At 36.9% G+C, this 24,393-nt stretch overlaps 1 protein-coding gene across 3 annotated transcripts in view; it reads right to left on the bottom strand.

Annotated features, from left to right (window-relative positions):
- Cog6 (conserved oligomeric Golgi complex subunit 6) overlaps positions 1-24,393 on the bottom strand; it is a 439,606-nt gene that overhangs the window by 359,382 nt on the left and 55,831 nt on the right. The gene's annotated exons all lie outside the window — the stretch shown is intronic.

The following is a 24,393-nucleotide window of genomic DNA, read 5'->3' as shown; positions in this document are numbered from 1 at the left end:
ATTAGCCTTTTTTACTTTTTTTATGTTTTTGCCACACTTTCAAAATTATGAAAAAATGCATATGTTATATTTTGAAAGAATAATCAAAACACAAAGGGGCACTTAAAATGCATGATTAATATAAGGAATACAATAAAAACTGATAAGCAGAAATTAAAAAAATTCCGCAATATGCATAATTCGCAATCCCCAATTTGAATCACATTGGTCCACTTGAGGTTGATGGGCTAACTGTTGATTAACCTGCTCGTTGCTGACAGTCACTAAATAGGTATTTTGCAACAACGTTCACAAGAGGATTTCTTTAGGGAGGCAGATGCCAGAAGTTTATCAAGCTCTAACAAGAAGTTGAATAATTTTCTGATAACTGAGAGGAAACTGGACTGAGAAAATATGGACTGAGAAATTGTTGAAGATAAACATAAAAAAAGGCACCTGTGGTGAATGGAATATATCCAATCATATTAAGAGAGATAGCAAAGAAGGTAAGCAAACCATTATCCATAATTATGAGAGCATCTTTGGAATCAGGGAAGGTCGCTGTGGACGAGATGTGCAAATGTATCCTCAATTCACATAGAGAGATCACAGGGTGATATAAGTAATTAGAGGCTGGTTAGCCAAATTTCTGTTCCAGGCTAAACAATGGAGTCATGGGTTAAAAAAGTAACACAGAACCATCTAAACAGGAGTGCAGTTATACAGTCACAGCATGGGTTTGTTAAGGGGAGATCTTGTTCGACCAATTTGATTTGATGCTGTGATGACAAAGGAACTAGATGCAAAAACTAATTTTCATATTACAGACAGTAGAGCATTGATAATCCGAACTAATTGGTACCAGGAGTAGTTCAGACTTCTGATTTGCTTGGATTTTCAAACTTATCAAAAATACTGTTCTGAAGACTAAAAAAAAGGTTTAGTAAGTTTAGAAATAAAATCACTAAGTTTTACTTTAGGTATTTTTATCCATAGGTAAAAAACAAATGGAACTTTCAACTACAATAACACATATGTATAGGCCTTAATGAAAATAATTACTTAATTTTTTCTGCACCATTTTTGAACTTTGTTTCTTTGCTCTCTCTCACTATTTTCAGCAAGCGTAGTTGAGTTAGACAGCAATCAGTTGGTTGCTTGTACCAACCATTACAGTCTCCAGTGCAGTGAATGCCTCAGCATGCGAAGGCCCAGTGTTGATGTCATTTTCTTCATCATCGTCCATATCATTATCAGGAGCTCCAGTTTCTTTTACATTCACAATTTCATTTTCATTTAAAACAGGAAACCCTGTAGCATCAATATCATTTTTCATCCACACCTTTGCATCACCTTCAATGCAATCTTCAAACCCAGGGATTGACTGAAACAAGTTGATCATCTGATTCAGTATTTGTCCCTCATCTCCTTCAGCTCTGCTCATCTCCTACAGTTTCTTCTGCAATAGGCCACAGTTTACGGGGCCATGTGTTTACGGGTGTAGACTCTTCAAAGAAGAATGGTCCAATTATAAACTCTGCTGTGAATCCATACCATACTGTAATGTATGGACTTTGTAGTGGTTTTTCATGCACAGCAGATGGATGAGAAGTTCTCCATATTCGGCAGTTTTGTGCATTTGAAATGTGCCTCATGAGACCACAAGATCATTCAAATCCACGTATTGTCAAGTTCCATACAAAACAGAATCATAGAGCAAAGTCTATTCGCTGTTGCTGATCACAAGACTTTAATTCTTACACTAACCTGAATCTTGTACGAGAACCAGCATAAAATCATTTGAAGCACTTTACGTACAGTAGACCAAGGAAGGTTCAAGTCTCTTGACACACCTCTGGCACTACTGACTGGTAGTGTTTCGTATTCTGACCATTGCAACCGCCACTTCACCCACTACCTTACTTCCGATACGTGGTCATCCTCTGTCTGGAATTACACTTAACTCCCCGGTTGCTTCAAATTATTATTATTATTATTAGCCATATGGTACAAGGAAGCCTGAGGCTTATGCTGCACCAGCCAAAAAAAAAAAAAAAAAATTTCAAGAGTTACCCCCTGTGTGGGTGTGGGTGTGTGAGAGAGAGAGAGAGAGAGAGAGAGAAGTAGAAGGCATCACCAAGAAAGAGAAGAATGATGATATCCAGCTCAGGACCCTGGGTTTGCCAAGCCCATACTCACCAGATGTGAGCCCCTTAGTTTTCGAAGCCCAACTGACATCAAAGATCCTTTATGCAAACCTTTAAATTTCCGACATTCACGTAGTGCTGCAGTAGCATTACTACAGTAAAATCTTGTCAATACAAACTCAGTTTATACAAAGTGCTCATTTATATGAAGCACATACCATTCTCCTGCGAAAAGATAGGCGTTCTATGTAAATATATTCGTTTATTACAAAATTTGGTTAATATGTATTACAAAGTTCTTTTTCACCCCATGAGAAATAATAAAAATACAAATCTTGGCAGAGTGATCCGATTATTGCCCCCGGCCATCTGGCTCCCTACTTCCCGAAGGATGGCACTGACTTGTTAGAAATTAGTTTTGTGTAAACAAAAGCAGTTAATGGTAGCTACAATGTCAAGCACACTCTGAAAAACATCTTTCTGAAGGATGAGTTGTTAAATTAACAAAAGAATAAAAGGTTTAAGAATAAAAGAATAAAAGTTGTTTACATGCACTCCCTCGCTCTCCACAGGAATAAGTTTGATTGCAATTGTTACCCCAGTTCAAAGAGCCTTTTGCTATCATATACAGCAATCTATTTTTTGTGCATTTTATCTGAGCTGACGTCTTTTTCGGAACCTGTGTCTTTAAATTAATTTAAAATTTGTTTATATTAAATCATATCTAGCAGTGTTATGGCGACAAAATGTAGACAGACAGAATTAAGCCTGGAAATTAAACTAAAAATTATACAAGAGGCTGATAGGATGGAAGGAAGAAAAACGGACATTGCAAAGGAATACAACATCCCTTTACCTACAATACTGAAAACCCAAAAAAAGACTTGAAGTGCACTGGAGCGGCGATGAAAACAGGAAACGAATTCATGGTGCAAAACACAAGGAGCTTGAAACAAAACTTTTCAAGTGGTACCAACAAATGCATGCATATAATTTGCCAATACCAGGTCCGATTTTGCAAGAAAAGGCAAATTATCTAGCTCAGCAACATGGGATTAGCGACTTCAAATGCAGCAGTGGCTAACTCCAAAGATTTAAAGACAGGAATAACTTAGTTTCACAAAATGTTTGCAGTGAGTCTGGATTAGTCGACAAATAAAAGGCTACAGACTGGTTGTGTTCTGTACGGTCCATCCTTGAAAAATATGAGGCAAAGGATACTTTTAATTTTGACGAGACAGGTTTATTTTATAATTTGCTGCCAAACAAAACATTTGCTGTTCGAGGAGTCTTGTCATGGTGGAAAATTAAGTAAACAGAGACTCACTGTTCTGTTATGCTGCAATTCAGATGGCAGTACAAAACTATGCCCACTTGTGATTGGTAAGTTTTCCAACCAGTTAACCAAATTCCCTGTGATTATGAGGCCAAAAGAAGTGCTTGGCTTACAGTCAAAATTTTTCAGTCTTGGTTATCAAAACTGGACAGAAGAATGGCTTCAAAAAAAAAAAAGGAACATTTTGAAGATTCTAGACCGTTGTACAGCACATTCTGCTGAGACACTTATCAAATATACGGCTATTGCTTTTACCCCCAATACCACCAGTTTAATGCAACCACTGGATCAAGGCTTTATTTATAACCTCAAGAGAACATATAGAGCGTGCCTGATAAAGTACTTGATCCACAACATAGGAGGGAAAATTTGCAGCCAAATTGGATTGTCTTGGATGCTATCCATAATCTTGTTATTGCTTGGGAAAGTATTACATCAAGTGTAATAATCAACTGCCTCAGAAAGAGTGGCTTTGGAGAGAACATCATCGAAAAACATGGTCCAGCAGACAAATGTGATAGCAACAGGGAATAATTTGAAGGAGCATATGGATTTTGTTGGCAAATTTGAAGAGTTTGTGAAGGTGGATGATGAAGTTGCTACCACTGCAATACCAACACCAGAAGAGCTGCTGGGTACCAAACAAAACGATGATGTTTTTGTTACCAGTGACAGCGAAAGTGAAGAAGCACGCACACTGCCATCTAAAAATGATGCCCAAAATGCATTGAGCATAATAGAGAATGTGTAGGCTTGCAGTATCATTGATAAAGAAACAATTATTGCATTTGATGATGTCAGTGCTGTAGTTAAAAATGCATATAGGACAAAAACTTTGCAAACAACATTGGATTCTTTCTTTAAATTAGATTAATTTAAAGAAAGGGTCTCATGAATAGGGAAACTTATTTTATAACCACCGGGTATATGTGCATATGTTTGTATGTCTCCCTTTATATTAAGATTAATTCTTTTTACTGTGATAGTAAAATATTGTATATATATCAAAATATATACTATATAATATTTTCATTTCCATTAATATTGCTTTTCTCTTAGTTTATCTTACAAATAAAATAAAATTTTTATTTTATTTGTAAAAAATATGTTATACCTATTACTGTATTGTTAGACGAGGCTTTTGTTTTTATTTTATTTTATTAATTTATTTTTGATATCATTTCTGACACTTTTGGGGGACCTCATTACTACAAACCTCGTTATTACAAAAATGTGAAAATTTAGGTCCCTTGAACTTTGTATTAATGAGATTACACTGTATTATTCTGGTAGAACAGTTTTACTAAAAGAGCAAGTTCCTTTTTGTAAGAGCCATAATGGTTATTGATGGTGGTGTTGGCCTTTCTGCTTTTATCTAACAGGATGTCATTTGCATAAGCAGTGTGTCTTGAAGTAAATGACAACTTTTACATATGTGCAGCGCCGTTTTCCCCTGGGGCGGAAATTTGAACTAATTTTTTTCTTCTACAAATCGCTTCCCCATACCTTAAATGACATACCCACCGAGGCGCCTCCGTAGCCAGGTGGGAAGGAGCAGCAGTGCGTAGCACACGCTTCTTGATTAGACCGGGGTTCGAGCCCGTCACCACCAAATACGGAGGATGCGGAAAGGTTAAGGAATGACCACCGCATATCCTGGAGCAATATGGCCTTAGTTGCTAATGCTCCTAAAAACCAAACAACAACAACAACAACATACCCACCGATTTTCACAGTGCTAACTCTAACCATTTTGACACTAGGGTCTCATGAATAGGGAAACTTATTTTATAACCACCGGGTATATGTGCATATGTTTCTATGTATGTGTGTGTGTGTGTATGTGTGTGTGTGTGGGTATATATGTACAAACACTGGGTTTTCTGAAAAGAAAATTCCAAAAATTTTATGTTTAAAACAACTCAACTTTATTCTTGTAAAAATAAATATATAATAACTTTATTTATCAATTTTCTATATATAGAACAAATAATTTGACCAGTTTCAGAGGGGTCCGTTTCGCAGATCCTCTGAAACTGGTATACGGACCTCAGTTTGGGAAATGCTGGACTAGGCAGTAGGGTCACTTAAGTCTCTGCTCTCCTTAGCATCACCTTAGCTTACCAAAGAGGGGGGGGAGTTTTTTTATTTGAAATGAGCATGAGTGACAGTTCGAGTTTTCGAGAAATGGGGAGGCTTCTACCAGGAAATAGAGGAATGATATACCTCTGCAATTGAGAACAATGATTCAGCGTCAGGCACAGCATAACTAATTAACATAGACTTCAGGAAAAAACACTTAGTATAAAAAATAAACACAAGTGCAAAATGAATATGGCTTCACACACAAAGCCACTTAGTTGAGGGGCTGCTTATCCCTCTTGCAAAGGGTTAATCCATTTTTTTGGAATTGCTAATAGTATTAGTATTAAGCCATATGATGCATTAAGGAAGACCAAGGCTTTTGTTGTATCAGCCAAAAAAATAATAATTAATAAATTAATTAAAAAATTATAACTACATATCTCCTTCCTCACACAGCCATCTATCCAACTGACCACGAATCCCAACTGACAGTCTCTATCACCCAAGGAGGCAACTTACTCAGTAATTAACAACTCACTGGTTAAAATAGAACATCTTGCGATTCAATCTAAACTTCTTACCTCATAATTTGACAGTGAAATATTTCACCTTCATTCATTTTACTTTCTCCTCTCAGAGCCTTATACACCTCAATCAAGCCTGCTCTAAGGTGACTAGTTACTAATCTGTACAGTCCACATATTCAAAGTCTTACCCTATATAAAAGTTTTTTCACCAATCTCACCTCGCACGTTGCTTGTCTTTGGATCCTTTCAAAAAGATTAATATCTTTTTATTAAGTGCAGTCTCCATACTTCAACACAGTGTTCCAAATTGCCTCATATTAGCATTTTAGCATTAGCATGGGCACATGACGCAAGAAAGCAAGCTTATATAGGCCTATAACACACACCTACTCTCATTTTCCTTTTCCAGTGCTTATGTCACACCAAACTGACTCAACATTGCATTGTCCACCAACATCAATTGGATGCACTTCCTTAGATTTTATGTGTTTCTTAATTAACAGCATAACCCCTCCTCCTTTCCTGTCCTGTCTATCCTTTCTATACACATTGTACTCCCCAAATTACAATTCTGCACTGCTTATTTCTGTGTGACACCACGTCTCTAATATCCCAACAATATCTTCCTTTGATGTCTTGACTAGCACTTCAAGCTCATAAATTTATTAACTATACTCCTAGCATTGGTATACATGCATATATACATGCACCTGTTTCTACTCTTAGTTACCCTAACACAGCCCATGTATTTACTTGTTCCACTATGATTCCCAACAGTCCTGGAAATCCCCATTGACTTGCTTTCCAGGCTGCTGCTCAATTGCATTTCAATAGTGCAAGGATCACTTTCACCTCACCCAGCGGCTACTGTTAATCTACGAGTCCGTGTATCCCCAACGAGCTAGCAGTTTTCCGACCCAACTAACTCTGCCTCAATAGCATCAGCAAATATTCTTGCACTCTTTCTATTTAAGTGTATCCCATCCCTGTAGAAACAGTCTCTCCTGTTAACAAGCACAGAACAGGCTGAGAAAAATTCTACTCCTTGAGCCTTGCACAATCTCTTGATAAAACACCATGTGCCTTAAATGGCCACCTAGTTATACTGCTTGGAGAACTTCTTGTCAAACCATATCATAAGAAATACTGTTCAAGGTTCATGCCTAAATGGATGTCAGATGAATTAATGAGGCTCGTGACAGAGAATAAAAATACATGGGATGCATATAAATTATCAGGCGACACAGAAGCCTATGGCAGATATAAGCTAGTTTGTAATCAAGTCACAAAGGAGGTTAGACAGGCAAAGGCAGATTACGAGACATATTCGGCAAAGGATGCAAAGAAAAACAGCAAAGAGTTCTTTACTTATGTAAACTCTAAAATGAAGGGAATAAATCAGATTGGTCCACTTAACGTAGATGGTTCGACTATTGATGATCTTGCTCAAGTAACTGATAAACTGAATGAGCATTTTGCATTACACATGAGGAGTTATTCAAGTAGGGGAATGCCAGAAGTTTATCAAACTCTAACAGGTAGCTAAGTGATTTTGTAATAACTGAGAGGAAAGTGGAGAAGAAATTGTTGAAATTAAACATAAAAAAGGCACCTGGGCAGATGGAATCTATCCAGTTATACTGAAGGAGGCAGCAAGGGAAGTAAGCAAACCCTTAGCCATAACTATGGGAACATCCTTAGATTCAGGGGAGTGTCCCATGGACTGGAGATGTGTAAATATCACCTCTTTAACCAGTGACTCCATTATTTTCCCCAGAACAGAAGTTAAACTAACAGGTCTGTAATTATTTGTGTCACCATTTGCACCCCTTTTGTGATACAGGACCACCTAGCCAAGACTGCAGTAATAGTTCAGACACAGCACTGCTCCCATTCTCCTGTATACATCTATGATGATAGATGCAGCAGTATATTCTGCAACCCAGGCCAGGCTTTTCACCCTCCCCCCGTTCGCCATGCATCTCCATGACCAGGATGTTAAGGGAAGTCTTGTCTGACCAATTTGATTGGATACTATGATGTGGTCACAAAGGAACTAGATGCAAAAAATAATTTTGATATCATATACTTGGAGTTCAGGAAAGCTTTTGATACTGTTGCACATGGGTGACTACTGTTCAAATTGAGTGGTATGGCATTAAGGGCAAGTTGCTGCAATGGATAAAGGGATGGTTGCGTGGGAGATGGCAGAGAGTGGTAATAAATGGAAATGCTCTACGTGGACTAATGTTATTAGTGGAGTCCCTCAAGGTTCGGTGTTGGGCCCATTGTTTCTGTATTTATCAATGATATTGATGAAGGTATATCAGGCTTAATATCCAAGTTTGCAGATGATACTAAGACTGGCAGGGTTGCTAATGACAGTAACGATAGTTCGTTGCTGCAATATATGGAAATGTTGAGGAGATAGGCTAAGAGGTGGCAACTGAAGTTTAACATTGACAAATGTAAAGTACCGTATGTGGGTAGCAGTAACTCCAAAGTAACATATCATATGGGTGGTAATACACTCAGGGTAATAAATAATAAATAAATTTTCTGTTTATACTCCGGGACGACCAAACGGTCAGAGGAGTTCACAAGATAGACAGAATACAAGAAACAGCACCATATTCAGCAGTCACGGGCTTGAACCCCAGTCACTCAAGGCATGTGTACAATGAAAAAGATCTGGGGGGTTATTATGCAGTCAGATATGAAGTTTTCCGAGCAGGGCAGACAGGGTGCAAGAGTAGCTAATGGTATCTTGTCGATATACAGGAATAATTTTGCTAGCAGGAATAAGGGGGTGATTATCCCCTTGTATAAGGCAATGGTCAGGCCATGCCTTGAGTACTGCGTACAGGTCAGGAGACTTCATTTTAGGAAGGATGTAGAGTTGCTAGTACGAGTACAAAGAAGGGCAACAAGATTGGCGAGAGGAACAAAGAGGTGCACTTACAAAGAAAGGCTTAAGTTCTGCAAGTTATCTGGAGACTAGGCACTTGCAAGAAACCTGGTTGAGGTGAGTAAGGTCTTGAATGGTTTGAGCAGGCGCAATGCTGACAGGATACTTCCACTTGCTTAGATTAATAACCTGAGGAGGCATAGATTCAAATTGAGGAAAGAGAGTTGTAGAACAGATGTGCAGAAGTTTGCTTTTAGCCAGCAGGTAGTTGATTGCTGGAACAGACTCTTGTCTGTTGATGTGGAAATAGATAGCTTAAATAAATTTAATTCTGAACTACACAAACATCTGGAGTGACCAAATGGGTGAAATGGGAAAGGTTTTTTTTTTTTTTTTGGCTGATGCTGTATAAGCTTGCTTTCTTGCATCATATGCCTCAACTAATGCTAATGCTAATAATTCCAACCTCTTTCTACTGTTTTTAATTCAGGCCCACAAATTGTCTAAGTTCTTTTGGGTTTCTGTATCCCAAGTATAAGACTTTGCATCTTGCTGCATTAAAAGATAGCTACCACTAATCTGACCATTCCTGAAGCCTATTTAAGTTGTCCTAAAGAAGCATTGCTTGGAGCTGATCATTAACTACTCTAATGATCTTAACATTACTCCTATTCTTTTGTGGATGTCATTTAAGAAAATCAAAAACAATTGTGGGCCCAGTACCAATCCATGGGTAAACCCACTTCCTACATTAGCCCAACTGAAGTGTATCCATTAAATACAACCCTCTACCTTCTGCCCTGCAGCCTATCCAGCAATCCATCTAAGAATAAAATTTTCCCTGTAACTCTGACATATTCCAACTTACATAATAACCTCTTGCGTGTGACTGAGTCAAATGCTTTGCTGAAATCCAAGACACAACATTGAAATTATTTCTTACATCCAGCTAATGAGTAACTTTATCAAAAAATAATAATTTTCCTTATACAAATCCATACTGTATTTGCTTCAGAATTCAATTTCAATTATCTTGTAATGTACTCTTGATTAATGACTCCATGATTTTCTCTACCACTGAAGTCAGACTAAATGCTCAGTAGTTATTCACTTCACTCTGAAAATCACCTTTTCAGGGTGAAAAGGTGATTTCTCACATCCAGGGAATGTACCCTGAATATAGTGATATCCTTATATAAACCTTAGTGGTTCAGTGCACTCTCTCCTGCATCCTCCCTCAGAATTACTGGGTATATGCCATCTACTGCAGAAGCGTTACTCACCTTTAGGATTGAAAGTTTATCTAATAAATCATCTTTCAATATCACCAATTTCATGCTTTACAACTTCACTCATACATACAGTTCCCCCTCACCATGAAGAGTATTTCAAGTACCTGTTCAACTTACATGCAACGTCAGCTGGATTATCTAAGACTCTCTCTCTCTCTCATTCTGTAAGAGTACAGTCTGATTCATTCTTCTCTTCTTTGTATTCACATACATAAAAAAACTCCTTATGCTTTAAGAAATTTATTATAGTTACACACAGAGCGTACAAATAAAGAAGAAATATATGAGCTTTCGGCTATATGGAGCCTTCATCAGAATTAAAAATACATGAATGGCAGTTGGACGCTCTGTGTGTAACTATAATAAATTTCTTAATGAATCCAGAGCGCGTAGGCCTGTTTCGTTATCCTTATGCTTTGTTCTCTCAGCCAGCAATTTCTCATAATCTACCTAACAAACCTCAGATTTTTTTACTATCACAGATAAATTTGTAGCTGTTATAGGATTCAATACTTTTCATCACTCTTTAATGTGTCCATGTCATCCTTTTATGCACTATTAAACTGGCTCACTCATTAGTCATCACTTATGGAATCCATTTCATGCTATATTTCTTTAATGGTATAACCGATTCAAGGCTCAGTGACCATTAAATTTATCAACTTAATCACTGCTGAGCTCACTGATGATTGGCACCAAATCTGATAAATCACCAAGGAAACAATATGCCAAATCAGCCTTGATTTGGCATATTGTTTAACTTTGTTAATATTTCTGCTAATGAGATACTGATTACATAAGTACATTAAAATTATTATGCTTTACTCATCTGTTGACTTCCTTACACAGTCTTCAGAACTGCTCTGAGTCAAATGTAACTAGTCACTCGTACCATTTAACCTTGAAGCAATCAGCAACACCAACAAGCCTCAGCTGCATGACTTTATGGTTTGTAAATATTTGCACAAGGTATGACTCGTGCAACTAAACTTTTAAATTATTCAATATTTTTAATATTAGTTTTCTTCTATGATATTTCAACTGTTTTACTAAGAAATTTCATTGCCTTTCTTGATTTTTCTGTGACAGTATTAAAAGGTAGTAAAATGTGAAGGTGCTAAAAACACTAAAATACCAAAAGAGTGTAAATTTGAATTACACCACTCTAATTCTTGTTTACTCATTTGTAAACTGACATCTACATGCGGATTTGTTATAAACTGATGTAACCAGACAAGTATAATCTAAGTTATCAGGAAATGTGAAAATGAAACTACATGGTCTACTTTAACTCCATAATAAACAAAATGAAATATGGGAGTAAATTCAGATGTTAAGGTAGGAGCAGCATCATGGGGGAATTACTGCAAACACAAACCATATATCTTCTCCAGAGCCTCACAAGTACTGTGAGATTCAGAAATATATCCACTTACAACACTTCCACAATAATCAATATTACTATTAATTAATAATAGTAATATTGATTATGGGGTCACACAACCCTGCTCTGAAGCTCTTGGTACAAAGAATCCTTAAAAACAATTGCATAGCTAGTCAAATAAATTCTCAAAACTTTGCAGATATCATCATGGAGAGCAGTGTCCCATTCTCGATTTGGAATTCCTGTCCAATATAAGCCTAGTAAAAAGCAACTAATTGTACCCGGCGTAACATACACCATCAGCATCATATCTTAAAGGTTATTAATTAAATATCAACACATTTTATTTATTCATAAATTTCATTATAAACACAATTAAAAATTTAATTCTTCTCAGATACAACAATTAATAAGTCCATTGATCTAACTCTTGAGAGACCAACATATAGTTGCCCGTGACTGAATACAGGTTTCAGAAGGTATAAGAATATTCTTTCAAAAGTCTGTCTCCATGATGACTTGTTGATGGTCATTGAAAATGCTAAATGTATAGGAAACTGTCTTCTTTTGAATGTGAAAAGCATATTTGTATCAGATGGAATAAGAGCTTTTTGCGGTATGAGAACAGCATCTAAGTTCAATCATCGCAAGCCTCTACGATGTATCTTTGTAGATGTGTAATTATCAATCTTATTCCATTGCAGAGTGTACTCGATGGCATAAGATTCCTTAGTAGCACGATTACAGCACCTACTTTCAGTTTTAGCTTGGGAGGAGGAGGCATTCCTGTTGTTATTAAGATGTTGAGAAATTCTTCAGGGTGTGCCAGATGCTCACTCGGTTCATCGCTTGCTACAGTATTCACACTTTTGTAAACAGTCACTTCTCTGGGAATAATGTCCAACACTTAATATGTTGTTCAGTTCCAAACAATCCTCATTTGGAACACTTAGTATTGTTCTACCTTTGACTTGCTGAGCCATAAAGTGTTGAAGTTAATGTCACAATGGAGTTGTTCTACAGAGTCTTGTGTGTTTGAAAAACAGGCTGTAGGCAACTTATAGTTGCACCACTTCTTCCATTGCCTACTTCTAATAGCCAGTCTAAAAATTCCTTCATGCTTGCCATTGTTCGCATATTACATGTAAGTTTCAGTACATGGAATTGGATCCATAGGATCCAGATTATCTTTATACAACTGATAATCTGCAGATCTTGAGCCTTGTAATATTACCGGTAGGACTTATCTGAAGTCTCCACCTAGTAGTATAACTTTCCCTCCAAAAGACTTGTCTAATCCTGTCAGATCATGCAGTAGTCTGTCTACTGCTTGAAAGGTGTAAACATGAGTCATTGGTGCTTCGTCCCACACTATCAGTTCTGATTGTAGAAGTGCTTTAGCTTCCTTGGCTTTAAATTGCATGTTGAAGTTGCATTCAGAAGCAGAGGTATCTTGAACATAGAGTGAGCAGTTCTGCCTTCTGCTAACAGAGTTGTTGCAATACCTGTACACGCAACAGGAGTAACACTATGTCCCTTGCCTCGTATAGTATGTAGTATAGTTGAGTAAAGAAATGTTTTTTCAGTTCCATCCGACCATCTAAAAAAAAACAGTTATGATTAGTGTTTGACTTATTGTATATGGTATCAAGAATAATGTATGTCAAATGCCATTTTTTGTTCGTTGTTTAATTTTTCTGTATTTGTGATTGCTTTTGCTTGTTCTTCCAAAATGTCAAATGATTGCCAATGCAGAGGTGCTTTCTTCATTTCAACGGCTGGTAGATGCACTTTTCAAAGTGCTCAGACCAGCTGTTGAAATGACGACAGCACCTCTGCATTGGCAATCATTTGACGTTTTGGAAAAACAAGTCAAAGCGATCGCAAATTTCAACATTTTGTTTATTTCTGCAAGAGCATAGAGAGGGCCAGTTTCTTCAGAATAACATGTATGAAATCTTCATACGTGCCCTGCTTATGTCTTTCCCATAGTTCAGGCACATCTTCAGGTTCTCCAAATCCACATACCATTGGAAACAGTAACTGTATATAACTTGGTGTACGTGTCGATTGCCTCGGAAAGTGTGTCATGCCATATCCTGTCTCCTTTCAAAAGTCCATGTTCTCTGCAAGCTTGCTGAAATGTTTCAGAGTTGTCCACTGAGTGATTGCAAATGCTCAAAACTTGTAACTCCTGTAACTCTTGTAAGAAGCATGTGTTGGTAGTAGTGATCGCTGTCTTGAACACTTACAACAGGCATATGTCACACCATCTCCACCTCTTTGCCTACATTTCCATTTGCCTGATTTTTTCTCAAATACGTAGTACTTTGGTATCTCTGTACAATTTAATAGCGTTGCTTGCACATCTGTTCTGTTTAATTCAAACCATGCCTCAAGTATGGTCTTTGTAGACATTTCCCACTGCAAAGCCTCCTCTTCTTTAGCCTCTGGAAAGATCACTTGCCGTTGATCAGGTAGGTACACTGCCAATCTTATAATGCAGTGCGACTTCTCTGACATCAGAAACTCAATCAAACGCCACGTTGCTTCAGGTGCATTAACATACTGTCCATCTAAGAAAGTTTGAATCTCATCAAAGACCAAATCTCATCAATTTTGAATCCCATCGATGGTCTTTGAATCTCATCAAAGACCATCGGTAATCGTACAGATGCCGCATCATGACCTTTATAAATGTATTTATAGAGGTACTTTACACTCTTCATGGAGGCACACACTTCCACATTAATGTGGACATTGAATTTCTTCGACAACTAGGGATTATAAGGTACAATCAATCTATTATCCACGTCATACTTTCCTACTTTAACAGCAGATCCTTCTCTTCTCTTATATATATCGGATAGCCGTTAACATTCTCTTCTGTTGTATCTATGAACTCTTTCGGAAATCCCTTACTGCATACACCTTTCACGCACAGAGAATGTGCATTGAGTGTGCCCTAGGTACCACGTAGCATGCACTTTGCAACAATTTCAAACAACCTTGGATTTTTTTTTTAAGCATGGTAGCTCTGCACTTACAACTCAGTCAATGTCATCCTTTGTGCGTATTTTAGAATCTGTAGACAGTGAGGAGTATGTGTGCATGTGGTAGTCCACGTTTCTGGAACTCTATCACAGTACCAAAAAAATTCCACTTGAGAATGTCGTCAAGAAGTTCTGTAAGTTTTATTTTGAACACTAGCACAGTTATGTCTGGTCTGTGTTTGGGTCGTTGCTTCCCTTCCATTGCATTCACAATATCAAGCCAGGCAGGACTGCAAGTAAATGTAATGAATAGATCAGTTTTCCAAACTTTCGTACAATTACAATTGCATCTTGATAGTTTTATTGCATGCACCATGGACTGCCTTGGAAAGTTGAAGGCAGAATTATCATCTTCCCTGCTCTCAAGTTTTGGTTCTGAGCTCTTGCTTCTACTGCATTCAATAGTCCACGGTACATTTCTACTTGTAGATCTTTCTGATTATGGCACAAATAGTTTAATCTAGATCCTTCAGTCTTCACAAAGGCATCTACAATGTATTGCTGAAATAATTTCCCACTGCTATGAATTAGGCTAAAACCAGTTCTCAATGCAAATCTATAAGGAAAGAATTGTAACTGTGTTATTCTAATACGTTTTGTGGTTTAGCAGTGATATAATTCTACAGCAATCATCTATGGGATATATGAATGTCTCTATTTGCAGGTGGTTCCCTGTCTTCTCCAACAAATATTGCAGCAACCTCCGTTTTGGATGTAGGTGCATTATATAGTCTCTTATCTAAGTTCAGGTTTTCTATAAATGCCATGTGCACATTCATTGTTGGATTGACCTGAGTTATTTGATGCATTTGTTTATATGACTCAGCAAATGGGTTAACTTGTCACAGCATCTGGTCCAATTGTTGCATTACATCAGCCACACACCCTTGGTTTGATTGTTTTTCCAGCTGTTTTGTTGTTGCTTCAGCAGAATTGAAAATATATATTTGTCCATATCCTGGCTTATTTGCCTCGTTTGGATATAGCGGTGAGACCAAATGGTAAATCTGGCCGTGTATTCTAAAATAGTATGGACCATTTCCAGTTAGTGATTTAATCTCTGTGGTCATTGATGCGAACGCCATTGCTGAGTGGTACTCTTGTATATGTTCTCTGTAGTTATTTTCTTCAAGTGTATCCCCTGTAAGCAGCTCTCATAATAGAGTAGGTGTCTCAGACAGTGAGTCAAGTGAAACCTTTCCATCATGACAGCATTTAGCGTATTTATTCAATGTATTTAACTCGTGTCCCTAATATCTTGCATTGCAATACTCACAGTGGTAACATTTCCTATGTCATGCTCTTCCATATTAATTACAGCTTGTTGACTATTCGCATTCGGTACTTCTATTTGATTAGTCCTATGGCGTTTCGCCCGTTTTCTCATTTCCAATCTTGCTTCTCTTTCTTCAATGTTTTCTGTCCATCTTCATAGTTGCAGAGTCTCATTTCAGTCTCTTAGTCTATTAGATCTCTCCTCTAATGTTTCAATAGCATCTATTCTATGGTTTCTCAAAGTTTTTACACATTCTTCAGCCATTTTTACATTTCTTAAAACTTAAACTGATTATGTTAATAAATTCAGCTTTTTTTTGGAGTAAAGACAGATAAAATAAACAGTCAAAATAGCAGTAATCTTTCAAGCATAGCTTGCCTATCTTCAGTCGAAAAACATTAGTACGAAATTTAATAAAGAATGCCCAGTATGGTGGTCATGCGAGGTGAACTGCGTGAATAGGTGCTGGCCACAATTGGCAGTTGTTGGCTGATAACTGTTGGGCAGCATACCTAAGTGTTTTATATATATAGATTGCTGGTTGAACAGGTATAGAGGTGAAAAGGGAGACAAACGTCAAATAAAACCATGACTTTGCTATCTAGAATGTTAAAATCCATAATAAATCTAAGAAAATGCTTTTTGCTATTCACTACACAATTCATTTTGTCCATAAATGGTGCAACATACTTGGAGAGCTCATATGTCAGAGCATATAACAAGGCAAAATAGGGCAAAAGTTAATTCCAGGTTTATGTATTTTTGGAAGGAATCAAAGAATGAGAAGACTCCAAGTTTGTGAAGATATTTTGTAAAGAAACTGAAGAAGCACTCAGAAAGTCTGAAGAAGATTCAGACTTTCTAAGTGCTGTAATCACTTGTGATAAAAATTGGCTGTCCCAGTATGATCCAGAAACTAAAAGACAGTTGATGTAATGGAAGAAAACACAATCCTCTAGACCAGCAGTTCCCAACTGGTGGTTCATGATAGTGTTCAAGGTAGTTCGCACTAAAAATTCTGTAATTGCGTCTGCTTAGATTTACATAGGTACATTTTTGTAAACTACAAAATATAATTAATAATAAACAATAAAGTAAGATAAAATTAAATATAAAGTAAAGCCAACGAAAGAAACCACATCCACATCTCCCATAATTCCTTATAATTAGTTAACTATCTTACAGTATATCATGTTAAATAAATATGTTTTCCATACTAAATTTTTTTTCCTTCTCCCATTGTTATGTACAGGTACTTAATAATAATTTTTATTATGCAATATCACTTATAAAAACATAGTACTGGAAATATTTTATAATAAAAATTCAGAACTTTTATACGATTTCAGAGAATATAGGCTTAGTGGTTCACAATAAAAATATTACATTGAAAGCAGTTCGCAATAAAAATATTACGTTGAAAGGGGTTCGCGAGGCAAAAAAGCTTGGGAACTGCTGCTCTAGACAAAAAAAAGCAAGAATGTCAAAATGAAAAATTAAAATGCTTGTTTTCTTCAATATTAAAAGAATTATTATGGCTGAATACATCCCACGAAATGCAAATGTCATTCAAACATACTATATCGAAGCTTTGACAAGGCTGTGAAAAAAAATTCAAAGGAAGGGACCTGAATTGTAGAATTATGGGAATCCATTTTCAGTCCACTGAAGACATTCAGAAAACAAATGATCAAAGTGTTAAAAGAGCTTACAGACGGTTACTTCCAGAAATGTTTCTGTGCTTGTAAAAAAAACATTTCACAGTTGCATCAGAATTGTTGCAACTGTATATTACTGTATATTGCATACAATTATAAGCAAAATTGTATGCTTACACATACAATTTTGACAATTGTATGTGTAAGCCTAAAGCAATTATTTTGAAGGGAATAACTTGTAATGTATGATTTATTTTACTGCAACAGCCTCATTACTTAACAGACACAACTTGTACTTGGATTTCAGGAAAGCTTTTGATACTGTTGCACATAAAAGAATGCTGTACAAATGGGAGCAGTGTTGCATTAGGGAAAAGTTACTGCTCCGGATAAAGGGATGGTTGAATGTGGATTGAGCATACTCACTTAATTCATAGTTCATGGACTAACATTATTAGTGAAGTAACCTAGGGTTCAGTGCTGGGCCCTTTGTTGTTTCCTATATTTATTAATGATACTGATGAAGGCATATCAGGCTTATTGTCTAGGTTTGCAGATGATACAAAGTTTGGCAGTGTAGGTAATGATGTAATCACACTTCAACTGCAACAAGATCTAAAAAACAGGCAGACAGTCTGTGAAATAGAGTGAAGCTAACATTGACAAATGCAAGGTACTGTATATGGGCAACAATCCAGATTATTAACCCAGATAATAACTGTGTGTTAATACTACACTCAAGGTAGTGGAAAATAAAAAAGACCATTGAATAATTGAGCAATCAGATATGAACTTCTTTGAGCAATGTAGACATGCCATCAGAAGTGCTAATGGGGCTTTGTCTATGATATACAGGAACTTTTCTAGCAGGGATAAGGAGACGATTATTCCATTGTATAAGGCGATGGTTAGATCACACCTTGAGTACTGCATACAGGTCTGGAGACTTCAATTTAAGAAGGATGTAGATCTGCTGGTGTGGATGCAGAGAAGAGCAATGAGATTGGTGATGGGAATGAAAGGGCAGTCTTACTAAGACAGGCTTCAGTTCCACAAATTGCAGTGTCTGGAGAATAGCCACCTGCAAGGTGATCTGATTGAGGTGTTTAAGGCTTTAAATGGATTGAGCAAACTCAATGCTGATGGCATTCTCCCTCTTGCTCAGATTACATATGAGGCATAAATTCAAGTCAAGGAAGGATGGTTGCTGGATATATGTGCTGAAGTTTTTCTTTAGCTAGCAGATGGTTTTTATTGGAAGAAACCTCCATCTGTTGTTGTTGTTGTGTGTGAAAGTGGGAACTTTGAATAACAAAAGAACTAGACAACTTGCTGGTTTTTTTTTTTTTGGCAGGTGCTTTATAAGCCTGCTTTTTTGCATCATATGCCACTACTAGTACTAATAATAAATCTGCCATCTATTCCTTTACTGTAATTCCAACATGTCCAGGTATCCAACAAGACCATTTTTTTGCCTATTTTTATAAAGCTGTCCTAACTTTATTCAAAATTTAGTTTTAGTATTAGCAAATGATGCAAGAAAGCAAGCTTATACAGCATCAGCCAAAAAAAAGAAAAAAACTTCCCATTTCACCTATTCATTCCTTCCAATAGTTTGTCTAGTTCTTCCTTGAATTTACTTAAGCTATCAACTTTCACAACAACAACAGGTGGAAGTTTGTTCCAAGAATCAACCACTTGACGGCTAAAGGAAAATTTATGCACATCTGTTCTGCAACCGTCCTTCCTCAATTTCGAATTTATGCCCACATAAGCGGGAATAAATTCGAAGAAAGGCTTAAGTTCTGCAAGTTGTAGCATCTGGAGACTAGGCACCTGCGAGGTGATCTGATTGAGGTATAAGGCCTCGAATGGTTTGAGCAGGCTCAATGCTGTCGGGATACTTCTGCTTGCTCAGATTAAGAACCTGTGGGGGCATAAATTCAAATCGAGGAAAGACAGTTGTAGAATAAATGTGTGGAAATTTGCCTTTAGCCAGCGGGTGGTGATTGCTGGAACAAACTTCCATCTGTCACTGTAGATGTTGACAGCTTAAATAAATTCAATGCAGAACTAGACAAACATTTGGAGCGAAATGGATGGGTGAAATGGGAAGGGTTTTTTTTTTTTTTAGCTGATGCTGTATAAGCTTGGTTTCTTGCATCATATGCTAATGTCTGTTGATCTGTTTAAGATGGCTATAAATTGGGACCATACTTCTTTATTACTCATTCATTGTATGTGACAAGCTTTAACTCTTTCTTTCTTATATTGTATCAAGTTAGCAGTGGATGAACATTTGCAAAATAAATTCAAGCATTTATTCTTCTCTTTTTTGGCTTTGCTAGAGGCATCATTCCACCACATTTTCAGGTGGCATCAGGTTTTGATAAACGAAATAGGTATGGCAGATTCTGCAGAAGCCATTACCTGTTGGATGATACAGTTCACTGCAGAGTCAATGGGACAGATGCTGTCGTCTGAATATCTAAATTTTTGATATTTCATCAAGTTAGCATTGTCAAACTTCTAGACTGTTTTTATTTCAGTTTGAGGAGGATAATTAATCTAGAGCGTGCAGATCACTGGGATGGTGGATAGCGAGGATTATCAGTAACTGTCAAATCTATAAATAGAAACAAGTTTGGAGAGCATACTGAATGGTCAATTGCAGATGTTGACCCTGAGGAGAGATACACATATGTGTAATTGCCATTGTTTAACTATGTTAAATTATGCTTTTCAAGAAAATGTAAAAAATTCCATCTTGACAAGAAAAACTTGTCAAGATGGAAGGAAACCCACAGGGGGTGGCTGATGACTTCCAATCATCCAAGATACAAAAAGGGGTTGCAACTAAATCATTAAAACTGGCAAGAGTAGGAATGACTGGGTGAGAGGCATAAAAGAAACAACTGTTTCTTTTATTTATTTTTTTTTTATAAAAAACCCCAAACATCAGAGGTATTAGAAACTACAGTACTTGGTACCATGAATGGGTTGAAAGTTGAGAAAATGAAAGAAGTTATTTGTTAACATTAGACTTGAACTTGTGTAAATCCAATAAATACATATGAAGGAAGGTTGTTCCAGAAAACAGAAGCTGAATGAATAAAGGAAGAAGAAAAAAAAGTTGGATCTATGAGATTGAAGTTGCACATAAAATATAAGGTATGTTCGTGTCAGACGGCACCTTGGATTTCTCCCATCTCCGTGTGTGTTTGCTGTATCGAGGACAGTTCACTGTCAAGCCAAAGACTTGAAAGTGTGTGAGCCATGTCTGTGCAGTGTGATGTGTTGTGCCCATTGTTTGTCCGGCTTATTGGCCGCCAGGCCCCTAGTGGGGCCCGACATCACCCATACCTCACCACGTGGAAGCTAGCCGGGTGTGTCCAGTAACACAACAAGTTGCTCTGGCAGGTCCTGCCACCTAGTTTCCTGGGATTTCAGTGGCTAGAACCTTAAAAAAAAAAAAAAAAAAAAAAAAAAATCACGATTTGATATTAATGCTTAATGGGATTGCTGTTAGGAAATCGCTGGTTGGGGTTGAACATTAGACAGGTGTTAAAAGGCCTAATAGGTCGGGTAAAATCTGTGGTACTACACTGACAGTGGTAGAGAATGAAAAGGACCTGGGGGTAATTGTGCAGGCAGATATGAAGTTCTCTGAGCAGTGCAGACGAGCTGCAAGAGTAGCTCATGGTGTCTTGTCAATGATATACAGGAATTTTTCTAGCAGGGATAAGGAGGTGATTATTCCCTTGTATAAGGCAATGGTTAGGCCACATCTTGAGTACTGTATACAGGTCTGGAGGCCTCATTTCAAGAAGGATGTAGAGCTGCTGGAACGGGTACAGAGAAGGGCAACAAGATTAGTGAATGGAACAAAGGGTTGCTCTTACGAAGAAAGGCTTAAGTTTTGCAAATTACAGAGTCTGGAGACTAGGCACCGGCGAGGTGATCTGATAGAGGTGTATAAGGCTTTGAATGGTTTGAGCATGCTAAATGCCAATGGGATTCTTCATCTTGCTCAGAATAATCAGCTCAGAGGGCATAAATTCAAATTGAGGAAGGACGGATGTCGGATAGATGTGCGGAAATTTGCCTTTGGCCAGCGGGCGGTTGGGTGGTGGAACCGACTTCCATCACTTGTTGTTGAAGTTGATAGCCTAAACAAATTTAAGGCTCAACTGGACAGGTATTTCGAGCGAACGGAGGGGTGAAATGGGAGTGGTGTGTTTTTTTTTTTTTTTTTTTGGCTGATGCTGAATAAGCTTGCTTTCTTGCATCATATGCCTCTACTAATGCTAATGCTAATTCTAATGCTAACTCAATCTGTTGTTATTGATATGGGCTTAAATAGTGGTAATTTAATTTTTTCAAAAAAATTTTGAATGCGTTAAATATATCAAGACCTCTTAGTTCTTTCTTTTAATGAAACCATACCCAGCAGTTCTTCTCTAGTGACAGAATCTCAAAACCATACAAATAACAACGAGCAATATCGCTGATGTCTGTAGATTCATCCAGTTGTAAAGAAAAGGACACGCAATTAGCAATATGAGCACGCAATTGTTTGCTCACATTTTTACTCATTTTTTCAATGTTCCGCATCACGTTATTTCAAGATAATTGCAGATCTTGAAGAGCACTTTTAATTTAATTTTTGTTCTTAAAATTTGCAAAAAGAGAATCTGTTATTTCTAAAAAAGCATATTTGATGAATTGACCATCAGAAAATGGTTTGCATTTTTTTGCAAGAAATGACTCACTTTAAATGATGCTACAATTACTGCTTTAGACTGTAAATTAGGTGTCATGAAGAAATTTTGTTGTGCAAATAATCTGGATTTAAGTTCTTTCAATTTATTTTTTCTAAGGTCACTATTAGGCGGAAAATGCGATTAGTATTTACCATGGAGTGCGTTGAAGTGCCTTTCTAAATTTCCTTTTTTGTGTATAGTCAAAGAAGCATTGCAAATCAAATAACAACAATTTTCTTTTATCATTACAAAAAAGTATTCTAGTTCCCCCTCTTGATGAAAATGATACGTTTTACTCTTTTTCATAATATTCATTTTAAATAAAAGGGTATTAAATTAACATATAAGTACAGTAAAATCTCAGGGGGTTACGTTCCTGAGAAATGCCGCGAATACCGAAAACGCAAGTACTGAGTTATGGATCCCATTGTAATAAAGGGGTTCCGTTCCAAAGTATGAAATATATAAGAAAAACTAGTCTAAAATTTTGTCTATGTATGTATTATATGTACCTTCACAATATGACTATGTACATAGACAGTACATTGTTAAATGCAAGCATATGGCATTGAAATGAAAATAAGAAACAATTTAATATTAAATGTAATATTTATTAGAAATTTCAAGCAAATTTTTCAAACCAGCATCTTTGCTAGCTAAAAAACTTATCCCGCCAGTGCTATCACCAGTTTCGCTAAAGTTTTCATAAAGGAGTTTTGCCTTTTCACGAGTGATGAGTGAACTTAAGGGAATTTTATTTTAAGTTCGGTCTTCTTAACCACAGATTTAAAGCTTTTTCCATTTTTTCTAATTTAACATCACGAGTTACAGGGCATATTTTTGAAGCAATTAGCGCGTTTTCACGGACACTACGGCGAATTTTTTTCTTCTGATTTTTTGATTGATTGTACCGTTGACTCATTGATTTTATAATGTTTTGCCACTAAGGAGACACTTTCACCATTAGAAATTTTATCTAATAACTCAATTTTATTAGCTAATGTCATCACCTTCTTTGATATTTTCACATTTCCCTTGTTATTCGTAGCCATATTTTTGTACGGGTTAGAAAGAACTTGTCCATAATAAAGTCACTTTCTTCCATTTATACACTCGAAAAAGTCTGTTTTACACGGCAAAACTAGATTTATAAGTATATCTTGATGTAAGCACATCAATTTATAAATTGATAAATTTATTCAATTTATAAGCATATAAATTAAAAGCAAAAGACGAAACCTTCCATAACAAGCGCATAACACATACTGAACAAGGATTAGCGAGAAACACCCACGCTCACGATTTTGTCACCCCTCTCCCCCACCCACTGAGCGCTGTTTTGACCAGAAAGATCATTTTAGCCACGCCCATGTTTTGTTATGGCAGAAAATGTTCACGGCGCTATAAAATTCACATTTTTTTAGGTTTCATTTTATATTAAATCAGCGACCATGAATATGCGAAACACAAATACAGATACCGCGAATAGCGGGGGTTTACTGTAGAACGGGCAAGAGAAAGGGCAAGATTTTAAAGTGGAGTGTGGAATAAAGGATTCCATCACTACAAGAATAATTTCACTGACATAATCTGAACAAATGCTGACGTTAGAATATTTTAAACAGTAATCCAAGAGGAAAAAAAGAAAAGAAATCTTGCAGATCATTCCCTATAGTATTTTTGTAAAGCCAAACAACATGAGGTTGAGATTGGCCATGAGAGAAAGGCTCCATTAGAGAAGAGACCATCACCAAGTTGTGATCAGAGGTGCCTAGAGGACCACTCGACTAGACTGTTTGCTTTATCTGTGAGAAAAGATCAAGTGTGTTGGCTGCATGGTTAGGATTGTCTGGTATTCTGGTAGGCAAATGAACAATCTGGGCGAGGTCATTAGTAATTGCAAAAGCCTCTGCATCTTGACCAGCTGGGTCCATGTGACTAGAAAATGGAAGCCAGCTGGAGTTGTGAACATTAAAATCACCAAG

The sequence above is a fragment of the Mastigoproctus giganteus genome, chromosome 7, assembly GCF_048544385.1.
Source record: "Mastigoproctus giganteus isolate SK-2022 chromosome 7, ASM4854438v1, whole genome shotgun sequence".
NCBI lineage: Eukaryota > Metazoa > Arthropoda > Arachnida > Uropygi > Thelyphonidae > Mastigoproctus > Mastigoproctus giganteus.
The sequence above is the reverse complement of the archived record's forward strand: the minus strand, read 5'-3'. Positions and strand labels throughout refer to the sequence as shown.